Raw genomic sequence first — 16,070 nt, 5'->3', positions numbered from 1 at the left:
TGTTTGAGTATTCTCGTTGTGGGAAGGTGCATTCTAGAGTGAAAGGCACTCTAGTACTCTTTTATGGCAGTTAACTGCCAACTAGGCTCAAGTCTTTGTTCTGGAGAAAAATTAGAGATTATCTACATTCCATTAAAAATAAAGGCTCATGTAGCAGTGCTCCTTACCACTTATTTTCAGTTGTTATTTCAGGTAGCTTATATGTTACTCTGTAAACCAGCAGAACTTCATGACTTTACAGATGTAACCTTGAAAACAACCTTTGGATAAAAGTAAATGTTTGCACATAATCTTATGAGTATCCAATTGTATAATTTTTCACCAGGTTCCAATGCAAGAGAATGGTAAGAGAGTATAAAGAACTAGTCTGCAAGGAGAGTAATGTCATTTTTCTTGAATCACGTATATTACTTTAAGCTATAGGTATATCTTTATTAGCTTTCCACCTGGGGAAGCTAGAATTAAATTCCCAACAATGTAATCACAATCAGACTTACTCTCATTTGTTGTATCTAGTTTTAGCTTATAAAGGTTGGTATTACTACAAATGAAAACAAAATCTGAAGGTAGTTTGTGTTTTTTTCTATTCTTTGGGTGTTACTTTCTAGTCGTAGGAAAATATAATATGGGCTACCAAAGCTGGTGAGGGCAAGAAGCAGACACAGGAACACTATGAGTGAGATAGTGCAAATTTATATGGCTTTTAGAAAGCAAAGGTTATCGATATCTTTAAATTATTTACGCTATTTGATGCAGTGATTCTACTTTTATGAGTTTATATAAAAGAAACCGCCCTAAGTAATAATTTAGAAAATGTTTCATGTGCATATTCATCATAATGTTATTTAAATGTAAGAAAGTTAGAAGCAATCTTAATGCCCAACTATAGGGGAAAGGCTAAGTAAACTATAGGGGAAAGGCTAAGTAAACTATAGGGGAAAAGCTAAGTAAACTATAAGGGAAAGGCTAAGTAAACTATAGGGGAAAGGCTAAGTAAACTATAGGGGAAAAGCTAAGTAAACTATAGGGGAAAGGCTAAGTAAACTATAGGGGAAAAGCTAAGTAAACTATAGGGGAAAGGCTAAGTAAACTATAGGACACCCACTGGATGAAATATTACAGTGCCATTTAAAAGAAGGAATATAGATATATAGAAAAATGTTTATGATATTATATGAAAACAGCAGAATAAAAAGAAATTGTATAAGATGTGCAAGCATAACTCGGTTAAAAAACAAAACCAAAATCTATGCATAAGTCCCTGTAAAAATACATTATATTGTTTATTTCTGAATGGTAAGATCAGGAATCATCTTTTTTTTTTTTTTTTTGGCTGCACTGTGTGGCATGCGGGATATTCATTCCTTGACCTGGAATCGAACCCATCCCCCCCACAGTGGAAGCATGGAGTCTTAAGCACTGGACTGCCAGGGAATTCCCAGATCAGGAATAATCTTTAAATGTTTTTCCTATTTTATGTATATTTCCACATTTTCTAGGAAAAAGATAAATTTAAAACATTAAATATAAATAAGTAAAATGATGGAGTAACTGGTTTATGGGCTAAAGAGCTGCAGAGAAATTGAGGAAGAAGGGAGGCATCCTTTCCTTGGTGGGTGAATGCACCAGGGTGAATGCACAGGCTCCTTTGCAAATAATAAAGCCCCCGTATATTTCTCGGTTTCCCAGTCTTTGTGAGCCATTGGATTGTTCAACTGTGATTTTAAAATTTGTTTTAACCAGAGACTTTTTGTTTAGAAGAAATGTCATATAGAAGCACAACAGATGGAAGCAGAGCTGCTTTGATTGAAGTGAGAGAGAGCAGGAGGGCTGGGCTCTGTTTACCCCGCATCCTTCCCAGATCTCTTGCTGACAAGAGAGAGGAAGCTGGGGAATCCCTAAACTAATCACAGTATTTTGAAGACACCTTAATAAATATAATTTTTGAGTGACTTTAAAATGTAAACCCCTTATATATGTTCTCTCTATTACTTACAGAAATGCTGAGTTAGGCATTATTAGGTCCAATTTACAGATGGGAGAACTGAGCCTTATAGGAGTGACATGAGTTGCTGGAGGTCACACATCTCAATACCTGGAATTTGAGCCAGTGGCAGTCTGATTCCAAAATCTATGCTTTTTACCACTATGTCATGCTGCCTTTCATGGGCTTATAGAACAACACAGAAACTACTCTATGTTCACAATACATTATCCTGGGAAATAGCAGAAATCAGAAAGGAATTTGATCACTGACGAGATGTGCCTAATTTTCTTCCTTCCTTGTCTTCCTGTTGCAATACTCATGAAACGCGGAAAGATGAGAAAATCTAGCTGTGATGGAGACTGAATATGTGATTGATAATCTGTTGGGCTGCGAGCAGTACTTCCACCACCAGAAGCAGATCAGGGGTGCAGTGGTAGAAGTCAGATGGTAGGGTGTTTTTGGTATTCCTGCCTCAAAGATACAGTGTCTCCATAGGCTAATGGAAAGAAGTTACCCCTTCCTACAAATGAGCTGCTTTTTAAGTTCCAGGGCCATTCCACACTTTTCCCTCCCTGCTTTCCTCTGCTCGTCCTACATTTCTTTGGAACCCTCAGCCTAATAATGCAGTTTGGTCAATGGGGAAGCAGAAGACATTGCAGTTGGGATGAAGGCCAGCACTAGGCAGAGATGAGAGTTGAAAGCACTCTGGGGGTTCTTTGTCCTGCACTGTTGGTATAAGAAGAAAATGAAAGCTTATTCTGGGATTCTACCAACAAGCAGACAACAGTGGGCACCAAGGAGAAGCTCCCCACCTGTTTGTTAGCAAACAACCGGCTCCGGGAGATTTCTCCTTGTTTAAGGCTGAAAAAACTAGATCTCTCCCTTTTGTCCTCCAATCACCCCCAAAGAAACCCAAATAGGAGTTAAAAATATCATTTATATTTTAAGTCACTTGAAGATGAACATAAATAAGGAAATTGTGGTTCACATGGCAAAAGACAAAATAAAATATAGTAAGAAAAATAAAATAAGCTCATATAATTGATATCAGATTATTAATTTTGATAATTGATATGAATGAGTTAAAACCCCCATCGAAAATACAAAGACTCTCAGATTGGGTCAAAACACAAAATCAAACTATACTCTGTAGAAATTTGAAAAGAAAGGTGCCCAGTAAGGGCAGGGGCTGCCAAGGAGACTCCATTCTCTGGGTTATCAGAAGACCTCAAACGTGCAGGCTAAGAAACTCCTGAATATGCTATTTATTGCATCCCAGTTCTAACTAATGGAATCTGCCTCATGTGAACAAAGCTCTTCATACCAATTTATTAATTTACAACGTGAATATCAACCAAGTAGTCTGTCAGGACTCTCATACAGGTCTAACCCACACTCACTCTCCCTTCCTTAGCTAGCATGTACTGAGGGGTACGTATAGCCAGACTCCATTTGATCCTCACAAAAAACTCCACAAAATAGGTATGGTGAGTATCTCCATTTTACAGATGAGAAGCAAAGGAACACAACGTTTATGTGAGTTACCCAAAGTCACAAAATGACAAGGTAGGTGGCAGGCAGCTTGGTGATAATGAAATCAGAGCAGGTGGAGATAGTTGAACCGTTCCAGTGTTTAATGGCATCAAGGTCTCAAAGCCTTGTGTTGTCCATCTCCAAAGCAGACATCCTGTAGTTGGCCTGACTGGGCCTTGCTCTCTAGACAAAGACTGGATGCGATCGTCAATACTGTCTCCCTCTTCCCCAATCACTTGTGACTGACATATTCTTAAGACAAGTTAGTACCTTCGATCAGGTATTGGGAACATCATACAGGCCTGGATGCATGCCTTCTTTTTAAGGCGACTTTGCTATCCCTGCTCTGCATGTAGGTACTGATTTATGGTTTAACTCGCAAAAGGCAATCTCATTTCTCTCATTTCAGTCTCTTAATAATGGGCCTACACTGAGCTGGAAAGAGGTCTCTAAAAATGCACCAGAGGGCTCTGTCCTTGACCAAATAATGGTGGAGTATTTTACTGAACAACTTCAGTGAGAACGTAGAGAGACTATTGATCAGATTTGTGGATGACATAATTTGGAACAAAAGGTAATACATTGGCTACTAAAACCAGAACCCCCAAAGATCTTAGTAGCCTGGGACAATGGCACAGATTTATTTATTCAAGCATTTGTTTGGTTTTTTTTTTTTTTTTTTTTTAAGTAGAGGGAAGGATTTTTTATTTATTTATTTATTTATTTTTGGCTGTGTTGGGTCTTCGTTTCGTGCGAGGGCTTTCTCTAGTTGCGGCAAGCGGGGGCCACTCTTCATTGCGGTGCGCGGGCCTTTCGCTATCGCGGCCTCTCTTGTTGCGGGGCACAGGCTCCAGACGTGCAGGCTCAGTAGTTGTGGCTCACGGGCCTAGCTGCTCTGCGGCATGTGGGATCTTCCCAGACCAGGGCTCGAACCCGTGTCCCCTGCATTGGCAGGCAGATTCTCAACCACTGCACCACCAGGGAAGCCCAAGCATTTGTTTAAAAAAAAAATGTATTGGGTGTTTATTATATGCCAGGAATTAAAGGGGAATTCAGTAGTAAATTAGACAGGGACGGTAACTTTATAGATTTATGGGTATTTCAGAAAAGATGAAATTTAATAAGAATAAACATAAAAGCTTTTACTTACGTCTAAGAAAGGACAAAGCAGAACAAACCGATGACTTACCTGTCTCCAGTAGAACAAAAGCCTAATGGTAGAGCTGTGACTTAAAAGCTGTGCCCGGAATAAGATTTTTAGTTGACATTAAGCTGTATACAAGTCAATAGTGGGAGATGGTATAAAAAAGCTAATATACTCTAGTTAGAATAATAGAAATATGATGTGTCAAGGAGGTTTCATTGTCATTACTGCCCATGATGACCAGATCATGCCTGAAGCATTATCTTAACTTCCTTTGTAGCACACTTTAACATTGACACATTTAATGAGGTCCTGAAGACAGCAAAAAAACATGGTGAAGGAATGTGATGAACCTATTTGTAGGGCAGGAGTAGAGACGCAGACGTAGAGAACGGACATGCGGACACAGAGGGGGAAGGGGAGGGTGGGATGAACTGGGATATTAAGATTGACATATATACACTACTATGTGTAAAATAGATAGCTAGTGGGAACCTGCTGTATAGCACAGGGAGCTCAGCTTGGTGCTCTGTGACAACCTAGATGGGTGGGATGGGGGTGGGTGGGAGGGAGGTCCAAGAGGGAGGGGTATATGTATACATAGAGCTGATTCACTTTGGTGTACAGCAGAAACGAACACAACATTGTAAAGCAATTATACTCCAATTAAAAAAAATGGTGATGGACGCTCTAGAGCACACTACAAAAAGAAACTGGCATGTTCATCCAGGAGAAGAGACATTTGCAGGTGACACGATGGTGATTTTCAAAAATGTGAAAGGCTGGAAGAGAAAGTAGATTTGCTCTCCATGACTGTCTGGTCCTCTGTGGAGAAGGAGTAGGTTATTGGGCAGCCAGGGCCAGCATCTATGCCTGAGCCATTGAACAGGGTAAGGACCTGCGGTGGCTAAATCTCTTTTCTTTTCAGACTTGTATGGGGAAAAGAAATAAAAGCCTCAGGAAACCATGTTTTACTGGCATTTTTGGAGAGTATATCCAAGAGAATAGCTTGACATTAGTGTTCCATCTCATTTCCAGACTAGCAAATCGCAGACTGTACAGTTTGGGTTTACTGTGGAGCAGCTGGGCTCCTATGCGATAAACTGCTATATAATCCACAGATTATCATTTTGGTTGGCTCACTTGAACAATTTATATTTCCCTCTGGTGTAATGACAAGTCAGGCATCTTGACAATTCCTTTCACTCAGTATGCCATGAAAATTGGGCATTAGGATCTTTAATTTTGGCTTTCATAAATGAGGAGGGATGGCTTGAGAGGACATTTTGTGCTTTCAGCCTAGAATTAAATGCCAATTAGGTGATCTCAGAAGAACTGCTGTGCTAACCGTGGAAGTAAAATGATCCTACAGGAATGGAGCAATTAATTGTTCAACATTTGCTCTCCATGCCCAGCATTCTCTACCCAATCAGACTCTAATCCGGTAAAAATAAATATTATGAGTGACAGACAAAAACTTTATCCCCATTTTTCTCTTTCCTGTAAAATATAAAACGAGACTACTTCTTACACAAAATAAACTTGAATATATGAAAAGACAAATTATGCCGTGCCCATCTTCTACAGAAATCCAGTTGTAAAAAGCCTTCCACATATTGGACTTTGTTAAACAATTTCTTTAAATGTCACACAGTTCTTCATGTGGGTAAGGTTTAAGAACTAAGAACTTCAAGTTAATTATTTAGGGTGTGTTTGTCAACACGAACAAGTTACAGTTCCTAACAGTTATTTTCATTTCTAATAATAATAAATAATATTTCTAGATGCAGTGTTATATTTCAGAAATGAGATCTGGACAGGAGTATTCCTAAATCTGGCAATACTGAATCAAATAATTATAGAGTCAGTTGCAATAATAGCAATAACAATTATTAATGCTATTCAGGGCTAGGTAATGATGACATATTTATATGGGGTTTCTTACTTTCCAAAATTTATTATCTCATCTGATCCTATAAAGATTACCCCTTGAGATTTGTTTTTTATTATCATTATTACACTTTACTTATGAGGCAGCTAAGATTCGGAAAGGTTATACAACATGTTCAAGGTAGGCCTAGAAACTTGCACAGGTGGAATTTAACTCAGAGCTCCAAATTCCAAATTCCAGATTCTGTGTTTATGCTATTTTGCCAGGCTGCAACAAAACATATATATATATATATATATATATATATATATATATATATATATATATTTTGCCTGGACAGTGCATTTTTCCCAGCGGCCATAGCGGGGCATGTACACTTTTGGTAGTTTCTAGAGTCCTCCCTGGGGCTGCACGGGCCGTGGCTGTCCCTCCCTCCCCATCTCAGCAGGTCCATCCACACCTGTCCCAGAACGGAGTTGGCCATGTGGTGCGGGTGCCCAGTTCTGCTCCGAGGCCACTCCGTCCGCTGAGCCTGGGTGCTTCGCTAGGAGCAGGTAGAGCCCCACTCGGGGCCCGGGACCCCTGTCCACAGTCCTCTGGGCGGCTACTCCAGAACCGCGGTGCCGCCCACTGCCTCTAGGGCTTCCTTGATCTTCTCGGCCTCGGCCTTGGCCACGTTGGCTTTGATTTCCTGAGGCAGGGATTCCACCAGCTTCTTTGCCTGGACGATGTTGATGCCCTGGACGAAGTTCTTGATTTCCTTGATCAGCTTCACCTTGTCCACGGGTTTTGCCTCTGTCAGGCGGACGGTGAAATGCGTCCGTTCTTTTTGTTTGGGGATGTCTTCTTCTGCTGCCTCGGGGGCTGTTGCGGCAGGGGCAGCACCAGGCACCATGCCACCCATCGGCATGAACTCCACATCCTGGATCTTCAACGTTTTCTGGCGGGGCGGAGGGCGACAGCTCGAAGCCTAAGACACGGCCCCCATAGGAGGCTTGTGGCCGCAGGCAGCATCGCTCCAAAAGGGAGAAGGTCACACGCGGCTCCCAATAGGAGGGACGCTCTAGCTGCCCGGACCGCCGAGCACGCGCTGGGGAAGCAACAAAGCATATCTTGAAGGAAGAGTTCGGATTGCTGAGGCCCCTGAGAGGAACATTACCAGTATTAACTCTCACAGGGAAAAATTCCATAAAAAGAGATCAAGGAACCGTAGAGCATGGAAGACACTAACAATGGTGATGCTTGGAAGAATTGGAAGAATCTGTTTTCATCACTAACTACGAAAAGGAAGGCTACATTCTGTTGTTAAGAATCTCATAAACTGCACTTTTAGGGAGAGGCTGAGATTACAGATCTTGAAACTCTGAAAAACATTGGGATATTGTAAGACTCTGAATGACTGGCCCAAACAATATAGGAGGGGGAGTGTCATTTGATTGCTGAGTTTGGAAGGAAAAACTAGACGAATGAATCCAGACCCTTCCTCTCTTTTCTTCTTCTTGGGAGTTGGCCTCCTCACAAAGCTATGTCCTGATCTGCTCCTCCAGACTGCAAGTTTTACAGATATGGGCACCAGTCGTGGAGATTTACAGATGCCTACATCATACATGGGTTTTACAGATGCAGGTATCATGCATGGAGTTTTATGAATGCAAGTGCCGTACTTGGAGACCCCTGGCAACAGGTATGCAGTTCTGCCTAATTCTGAGGCTTGCCCTACAGGTGGAAACCACATTCTTCAATATCGCCTGTACCAGTAATAAAGGTAATATCTTACCCTTCTTCCCATCTGCTTTATACTTTCATTTTATATCTCAATTGGTGAAAAGCTTAGGGAATGGAGTTGATGTCGATTGGGACCCTTTAATTCCCACACTTAGGTTAAATATTAGGGGGGGAATTTCCCTGAGCTTTGCTCTCTTCTGTGATTATAGGTATTCTCAACCATAGTCAGAAATTACTTTAAGAAGTGCTGTACTTTAGTGTTTAAGAGCATGGACTCTGGAACCAGTACGTATTTCCAATTATCTGTAAAATGGGAATAATAATAGTGCCTGTCTCATAGAGTTGGAATGTGTAACTCCAGAACATAGTAAGCACCCAACAAATGTTAAGAGTCATTTGATAAATCCATGTCAGTGCCAGGAGATGGACTGGGTGGAAGTAATGGGCTTGTGGCGGGCTTTTTCTTTCTGGAAACACCCCCAAAGGTACAACAATATCAATAGCTTTGGATATAATTGGCTGCTTATTATTTAATGCTATGGTTAAAGTCAATTGTGTTTCAAATCAATCTTTGTTATTCATGTTTCATGTTCTTTTCTTCCATTTTTTTTTTTTTTTTTTTGCTTCTAAACCAAGTGTTTCTTATTTTCAAATACTAACTTTATACCTGCTCAAATGGTTATGGCTTATTTCTCAATCACTTCTAAACACCCACTTTATATGTACTTGAAAGGAAGTCTTTGGGTAAAGCTTTTTGTGGAATTGCAAGGGTAATAGGACAAATTAAGGAGCTGTTCTTATGCTGTTCAAAGGGATTGAGGAATCTTCATTGACAGAAATTCAAGATTTTGAGAAAAAAGAATGTTCATGATGGTTATTCAGTTCCAAAAGAATAATGAAATGAAAACCTGCATAATTTAACAGAATTCAGGAGGACATTTTTTTCCCTTATAAAACATATGACAGCTGACAGCGAAGACACAAATCCTTTCTGTCTGATGTTTGAAATTATCTAAAATGAGAGAAACAAAGCAGTTAAATATGCTTGTTAAGGGCAGACAGGACCTCATTGGTGGACTATGAGATGACAAATTTTGGTGGGAGACTACACCAAGCACTCTGACTCCAGAGAAAAGAAGTTGTGTTCTTTAAGAAGTTAGGCCTCAGGTCATTCTCCAGAGTGGTTAATGATACAGCTGAGACAGAAACTAGAAAGTCTCTATGGGAGCCCTCAATGCTTCAACTTTTCCTGGCTCACGAAAACCAATTGAGGGATGGACAAACATTTTAATGATCTAAACAGTGAAACCAGTTTTTATGCCTTACACTTGACCTTGTTTAACTGTTTGAAATTTATCTCTTACAGAAGAAACCATCATACAGGCTAGGAAAACCTACAGGCAGCTCAAGTTAACTAAGTTACCCATCACTCATTCTTGATCTTGAAGTTGAAAACGGTAGCAGGAAGATAGTACCTAGGACTTTATTCCTGTTTCTTTTATCTTTGCCTCTTGATCCAGTTTCTAATTTTCTGACTGCATATTCCATGCATATAATCTATGTGAGTAGGATAAATGAAGACTGTTGAAAACTCACCAAATAATTCAGCGTAATAAAGAATTAAGAAGTCTGAATGGTTTGGCATGACAGTGTGAGGAGTTCCACTGACCTGCTCTCCAGTGTGAAACTGGTGAAAATAATTTTTAAAAAGCTACCCATTTGGGCTTCCCTGGTGGCGCAGTGGTTGAGAGTCTGCCTGCCAATGCAGGGGACACGGGTTCGAGCCCTGGTCTGGGAAGATCCCACATGCCGCGGAGCAACTGGGCCCGTGAGCCACAGTTACTGAGCCTGCGCGTCTGGAGCCTGTGCTCCGCAACAAGAGAGGCCGCCATAGTGAGAGGCCCGCGCACCGCGATGAAGAGTGGCCCCCGCTTGCCGCAACTAGAGAAAGCCCTCGCACAGAAACTAAGACCCAACACAGCCATAAATTAAAAAAAAAAAAAAAGCTACCCATTTAAAGTCCTTGCAAATATTCTTAATGGCATGCAGCAAATGAAAAAAATATTTATTCAAGAAAATCTACTAAAACTTGGTAAGAATAGTGAAAGTCTGTAGTATTTAAATCAAGACTCACACCCATCTCCCCTCTCTTGCTCAGTGAGACAGAAACTCCACGCCAGACTGGTGCAGCCGAGAACACAGAGGTCCCTCCCCGCAGCTCCTGGTCAGAGAGCTATCCTCTTGTAGGGGCAGGACTTCAGCATTTGCCACCCTACCCCTCTCTACCTGTTGCTGATAAGTTCTGGGTGAATTTTGCCAAGAATTGCAGACTCCTTTCTTCCCATCCCACTTGTGAGATGGAGGACATACCCTGAGCAAGACACTGTTGAAGATGGTGGGGTTTTGATTGCCATTCCCCAAATTTGATCGCAGAGTCTACGGAGCAATTTATGCCCCAGGGCTTTGTTGAAAACAATAGCGCAATCGGCCAACAATTACTAGAAAGAGACAGTCAGAGGGAACCCCACTAAAACCACTGCTGTCCTAGGGTGACTGTGAGTGTAACCAAGGCTGTGCCCTGTGAGAATCAACGTCAGAGTCTTCACACTGTGGAAGGAAATTGACTTCACTAAAATAATCCAGCCAGTCACTATATAAGTAAATAAGAAAATAACAACAACAAGCCCTGGAAGGTAGGGGAGGTACCCAGAGTTGGTATAATATATTATCTAAAATGACCAGTTTCTAATAAAAAATTATGAGACATGCAAGGAGACAGAAAGTTTGATCCATATACTGGAAAAGAGCAGGCAACCGATACTGCCTGTGAGAGTGACCAGATGTTGGATTTAACGAAGACTTCAAAGTAACCACTATAAATATATTCAAAGCATGAAAGGAAACCATGATTTAAAAAGTAAAGGAAGGTATGAAGGTAATGTCACATCAAATAGAGAATGTCAATAAAGAGAAATAATTATAAGAAAGAGCCAAATGCTAGAAATTTTGATTTATTCCACTCAGATTTTATCATTGGGGTTTACAGATAGTAGGAGATCAATGTAAACGAATTTATTCACTGCTTTGCTAATGCATACGCTTTGATCACCAATATCCATATGGATGGCTTCTCTTAGAAATGGTGACACTAAGTAATACTGATGTCTGCCTCAGATACAAATGTCACAGATACAACTGGAAACAATATTTTACCTGTGATTATGCTTCACGGTACCAGACATTATCGACTAAACTACATGCCTGACACATGATATGTGTTCAATAACTGCTTCCCCTTTTCCTTTCTCCCTCCCTCTTAATGAAGACTAAAAGGGCACTGACTGCCTTTTTGCATAACCTTGAAAAATAGTTAGCAAATAATATATATTTATTGTAGAAAAATTAGAAAAAGAGGACTTTCAGATTGTGATAAGGTGAGTTTCTGGCTTTCTCTCCCCAAAGTGTGCATCAGAGAAACTATAGAATTGATAAGGAAGCAGAGATCTGGGGAATGAAGCAGAAAGGCAGAGAAACCTTGTGGCGGAGTAAGAGTGGGGCCAGTCTGGGGTTGAGGGCAGCTGCAGCAGCAGAGGGAGCTGGATGGGAGATAGACAGCCTTATGCTTCTGCCCCAGAGGGTCCTCATCTCCCCAGGGCCACTGCAACCAGAATGGACAGCAACAACACAGGCCACCCAGGGGCTACTGATGGATAATCCAAGGCACAAGAAAGCCCTGCTAGGTGTAAGAAGCCGATGGAAATGGTGTGGGTGCCTGGCTATTCTTAGGCAGCAGTGCACTCCCCCTCCAAATCTGCAGGGAGCCAGTTTCCTCCAAGTGGGACTTCTTTCAAAGAATTAAAGTGAATTCCTGGACAGAGTAGTCTGATGGGGAGTGATGCAAATAAGAGGGCTCATTCTTCCTCTGTCTTTAAACTTACAGGAAGGGACCCAAACGAACACCTGATCTTTGCCTTCCCTATATCATATTATCTGATAGAGGAGTTGATACCTTTCAGGAACCACAAGCTCACCAGCCCAAATAACTGGACACCCGTGAGGTAGGATCATGTAAAAGTAAGACCACAAATGGATCAATATACGCTACACGGACACAGCGGTCCAAACGATTAAAATAAATCTAACAAATATCCTCAGAGAGATACGGGGATACACTAATAATCAGAAACAAGACCAGTAACAAGAAGTCATAAAAAGGTCCCACTAGGGATGAAAATGGAAGAGCTGAAATAAAGAACACATGGAAGAAATAAGTAGCAGGTTAGATATGACTAAGGAAGAAATTAGTAACCTGGAAGGTGTGATTGAGGAATTCATTTTGAAGAGAACTAGAAAGGATAAAGAGATAAAAATCGTAAGTAATAAAAACAACAGACATGGAGGAAAGAAGTAGAAATGCCAACATCTGGAAAATAGGAGTCCCAGAAGAAAAAAATATGGAGGAGGGGAAATATTTGAGGAAATAATGACAATAAACATCCCCAAATTAAAGAAATACATTTCAGATTGAATGTGCCCAATGAATGGGTAAGAGAGTAGGGAAGAGAAAATCTACACCTTGGTAAGTTAAAGTGAAATTTGATAAACCACAGATTATAGGAGAATTCTAAACGTTTCCAGGTAGAAAGAGGAGAGTAGCTATTAAGGAAAAAATAAGACTATGACCGACCTCAGGGAGAAAGGAATAAGGCAGTGACTGGTAGAGATAAAGGGAACACGCTCCAAGCAGTGTGAGGCTGGGGACCCCATGCTGCAGCTGCCGGGAATGGTCTCAGGAATATCAGGCCAATTGCTATTGGAGGGCAATTTTATGCGTTATTGGGCTTGGAATAGTGTCCACCACTTACACAGCCTTTCAGAGTTTACAGTGTACTTCTACATCCTTAATCTCATGACTAGACTGGTCCATAATGTTGCTTTAAGTACAACAAGGCATGTGTAGCTAAGTAACATCACACCCTTATACTCAATTATATGTGCAAATATTATTAGTTAATTTGTTTTAGGTTTTAGTGATCTTTCTATTAAAAGAAATGTGCAGCTGTGCTTAATAAGAGCTAAATTCTGGTATGTACATTTCACACAATTTTTCGTAGTTTAGGAAATAGGTCATCAAATCATTTAAGCAAATCCCAGATTATTGGAACAGACAGAACAATGTTACTTTTTAAAGTGAATGTTGAAAATATATTAACAACTGCTTTTTTTGGCTGTTTGGGCATTTTATAAGCTTTAACACAATTTCCCTAATCTCTTCTTCCTGGTTGTGAGAGACTATAGTTGTTTTCTTCTAACTAATTAAAAAAACAGTCCCCAAATGTAAACTTCTCTCAAGAAACCGCTAAACTGTTTTCCAAAATATTTTCCATTTTCCATTTTACTTAGTGTATTAGTCTGGGTTCTCCACAGAAACAGAACAGATAGGATGTATGTGTGTGTGTGTGTGTGTATGTGTGAGGATTGATCCATTTGTGGTCTTACACACACACACACGGAGAGATTTGTTAGAAGATATTGGTGATTACGGAGTCTGAGAAATCCCAAGATCTGCCGTAGGCAAGTTGGAAACCCAGGAGAAGTGATATATGGTTCCAGTCAAACCCCAAAGGCTTGGGAACCAGGAGAGCCAAAGGTGTCAGTTCCAGTTCAAATGCCAACAGGCTTGAAACCCAAGAAGAGCTGACGTTTTCATTTGAGTCCAAAGGCAGGAGAAGACCAATGTCTCAGCTCAGTCAAGCAGCTCTTATTCGAGGGAGGATCAGCTTCTTTTGTTCTATTCATGCCTTCAACTGATTGAATGAGGGCCCTCACATTAGGGAGGGCAGTCTTATGGAGTCTGCCAACTGAAGTGTTAATCTCATCCAAACCCGCCTCATCACAGACACACCCAGAATAATGTTTGGACCAAATACCTGGGCATTCCGTGGCCCTGTCAAGTTGACACATAAAATCAATCACCACATACAGTATCAACAATAATACGAGAATTCCAATTGCTTTACTCTAAGACTTGGTAATGTCACTGTTTTTACTTTTAACCATTCTGGTGGGTATGTAGTGGTATCTCATTGAGGTTTTCATTAGCATTTTTCTGGGGACCACTGATGTTGAGCATGTTTTCATGTACTTATTGGCCATTCATATACTTTCATTTGTGAAGTATCTGTTCAAATCTTTTGTTCATTTCTATTAGGTTGTAGTCTTCTTTTTAATGAATTGTAAGAGTTCTTTATATTTTCTGAATGCAAGACCTTTGTCAGACATGCACATTGTGAATACATTCTCACAGTCTGGGTTTGCTGTGCCTATATATGTGTCTGTGTGTGTGTATGTTTCTAAATATTAGCATATATGTGTATCTATAAATGTATGCGTGTATGTGTGTATGTGTTTCTATAGTTCTTTTTTTTTGAATTTAATTTTATTTATTTTTTATACAGCAGGTTCTTATTAGTCATCAATTTTATACACATCAGTGTATACATGTCAATCCCAATCGCCCAATTCAGCACACCACCATATAGTTCTTTTTTTTTTAATTAATTAATTAGTTAATTTATTTATTTATTTTTGGCTGTGTTGGGTCTTCGTTTCTGTGCGAGGGCTTTCTCCAGTTGCGGCGAGCGGGGGCCACCCTTCATCGCGGTGCGCGGGCCTCTCACTGTCGTGGCCTCTCCCGTTGCGGAGCACAGGCTGCAGACGCGCAGGCTCAGTAGTTGTGGCTCACGGGCCTAGTTGCTCCGCGGCATGTGGGATCTTCCCAGACCAGGGCTCGAACCCCTGTCCCCTGCATTGGCAGGCAGATTCTCAACCACTGCGCCACCAGGGAAGCCGCCCACCATATAGTTCTTATACTATCACTTTAGCGGCATTTTGGGAGATGGCAGTGAATAAATGCATATGTTTATCTGACATATTTTGTTCCAGTCTATAATTGATTCTTCATCTGTGCTCTTTACGCTCTGTTTAGAACAGGGGTCCCCAACCCCCAGGTGGAAGACCTCTATGGTCCGCGGTCTGTTAGGAACCGGGCCGCACAGCAGGAGGTGAGCAGCGGGGCAAGCGAGCGAAGCTTCATCTGTATTTACAGCCGCTCCCCATTGCTCACATTACCTCCTGAACCATACCCCCTGCCCCCTGTCAGTGGAAAAATTGTCTTCCGTGAAACCGGTCCCTGGTGCCAAAAAGGTTGGGAACCGCTGGTTTAGAGCATATGTCACATTACATTACAGTGATTTACATGTTTGCTGGGCTCTGGGCTCCTTAAGGGTAAGATTGTGTCTTCATCTTTGTATTCCCAGTGACTAGCATAGACCCTGGCAGTTATTATGCAATTCGGTAAATTGAAACATGGACACTCCTTATCTTGGGAGAAGCTGGGGTTGTGATGGTTCCCTCTAGGACTCTTTTCTCTCCCTTTGTCATTGAACTAGTGTATATTTTTTGGAAACTTTCATTGGAAATATAAAGTGTGGAAAGTCTTTGTATTTTACAAATTTCTCTAATTAAATGACAATGGGCTTTAAATTAGAGCAGCAGTCTGCAAACTGCCTGTAAAGGGATGGAGAATAAATATTTTCTGCTTTTTGGGCCATACAGTCTCTGTCACAACTCTGCAACTCTGCTGTTGTAGAGCAGCCAGAGACGATACAGAAATGAAGGAATAGGGGTGGCTGTGTTCGAATAAAACCTTATTTACAAAACAGGCAGCATGCTGAATTTGGCCCACAGACTGCAGTTTACTGACCCCCAAACCAGAGGAACCTTGGGTG

General features: G+C 41.0%; 1 long non-coding RNA gene and 1 pseudogene across 1 annotated transcript in view; one reads left to right on the top strand and one right to left on the bottom strand.

Moving 5' to 3' along the window:
• Positions 1–16,070, top strand: part of LOC132376397 (uncharacterized) — a 339,237-nt gene that overhangs the window by 239,070 nt on the left and 84,097 nt on the right. The gene's annotated exons all lie outside the window — the stretch shown is intronic.
• Positions 7,067–7,569, bottom strand: LOC132376396 (large ribosomal subunit protein bL12m-like; annotated as a pseudogene).

This window comes from Balaenoptera ricei, chromosome 12, assembly GCF_028023285.1.
Source record: "Balaenoptera ricei isolate mBalRic1 chromosome 12, mBalRic1.hap2, whole genome shotgun sequence".
Taxonomy (NCBI): domain Eukaryota; kingdom Metazoa; phylum Chordata; class Mammalia; order Artiodactyla; family Balaenopteridae; genus Balaenoptera; species Balaenoptera ricei.
Note: the sequence above shows the minus strand (reverse complement) of the source record. Positions and strands in the feature narration are given on the sequence as shown.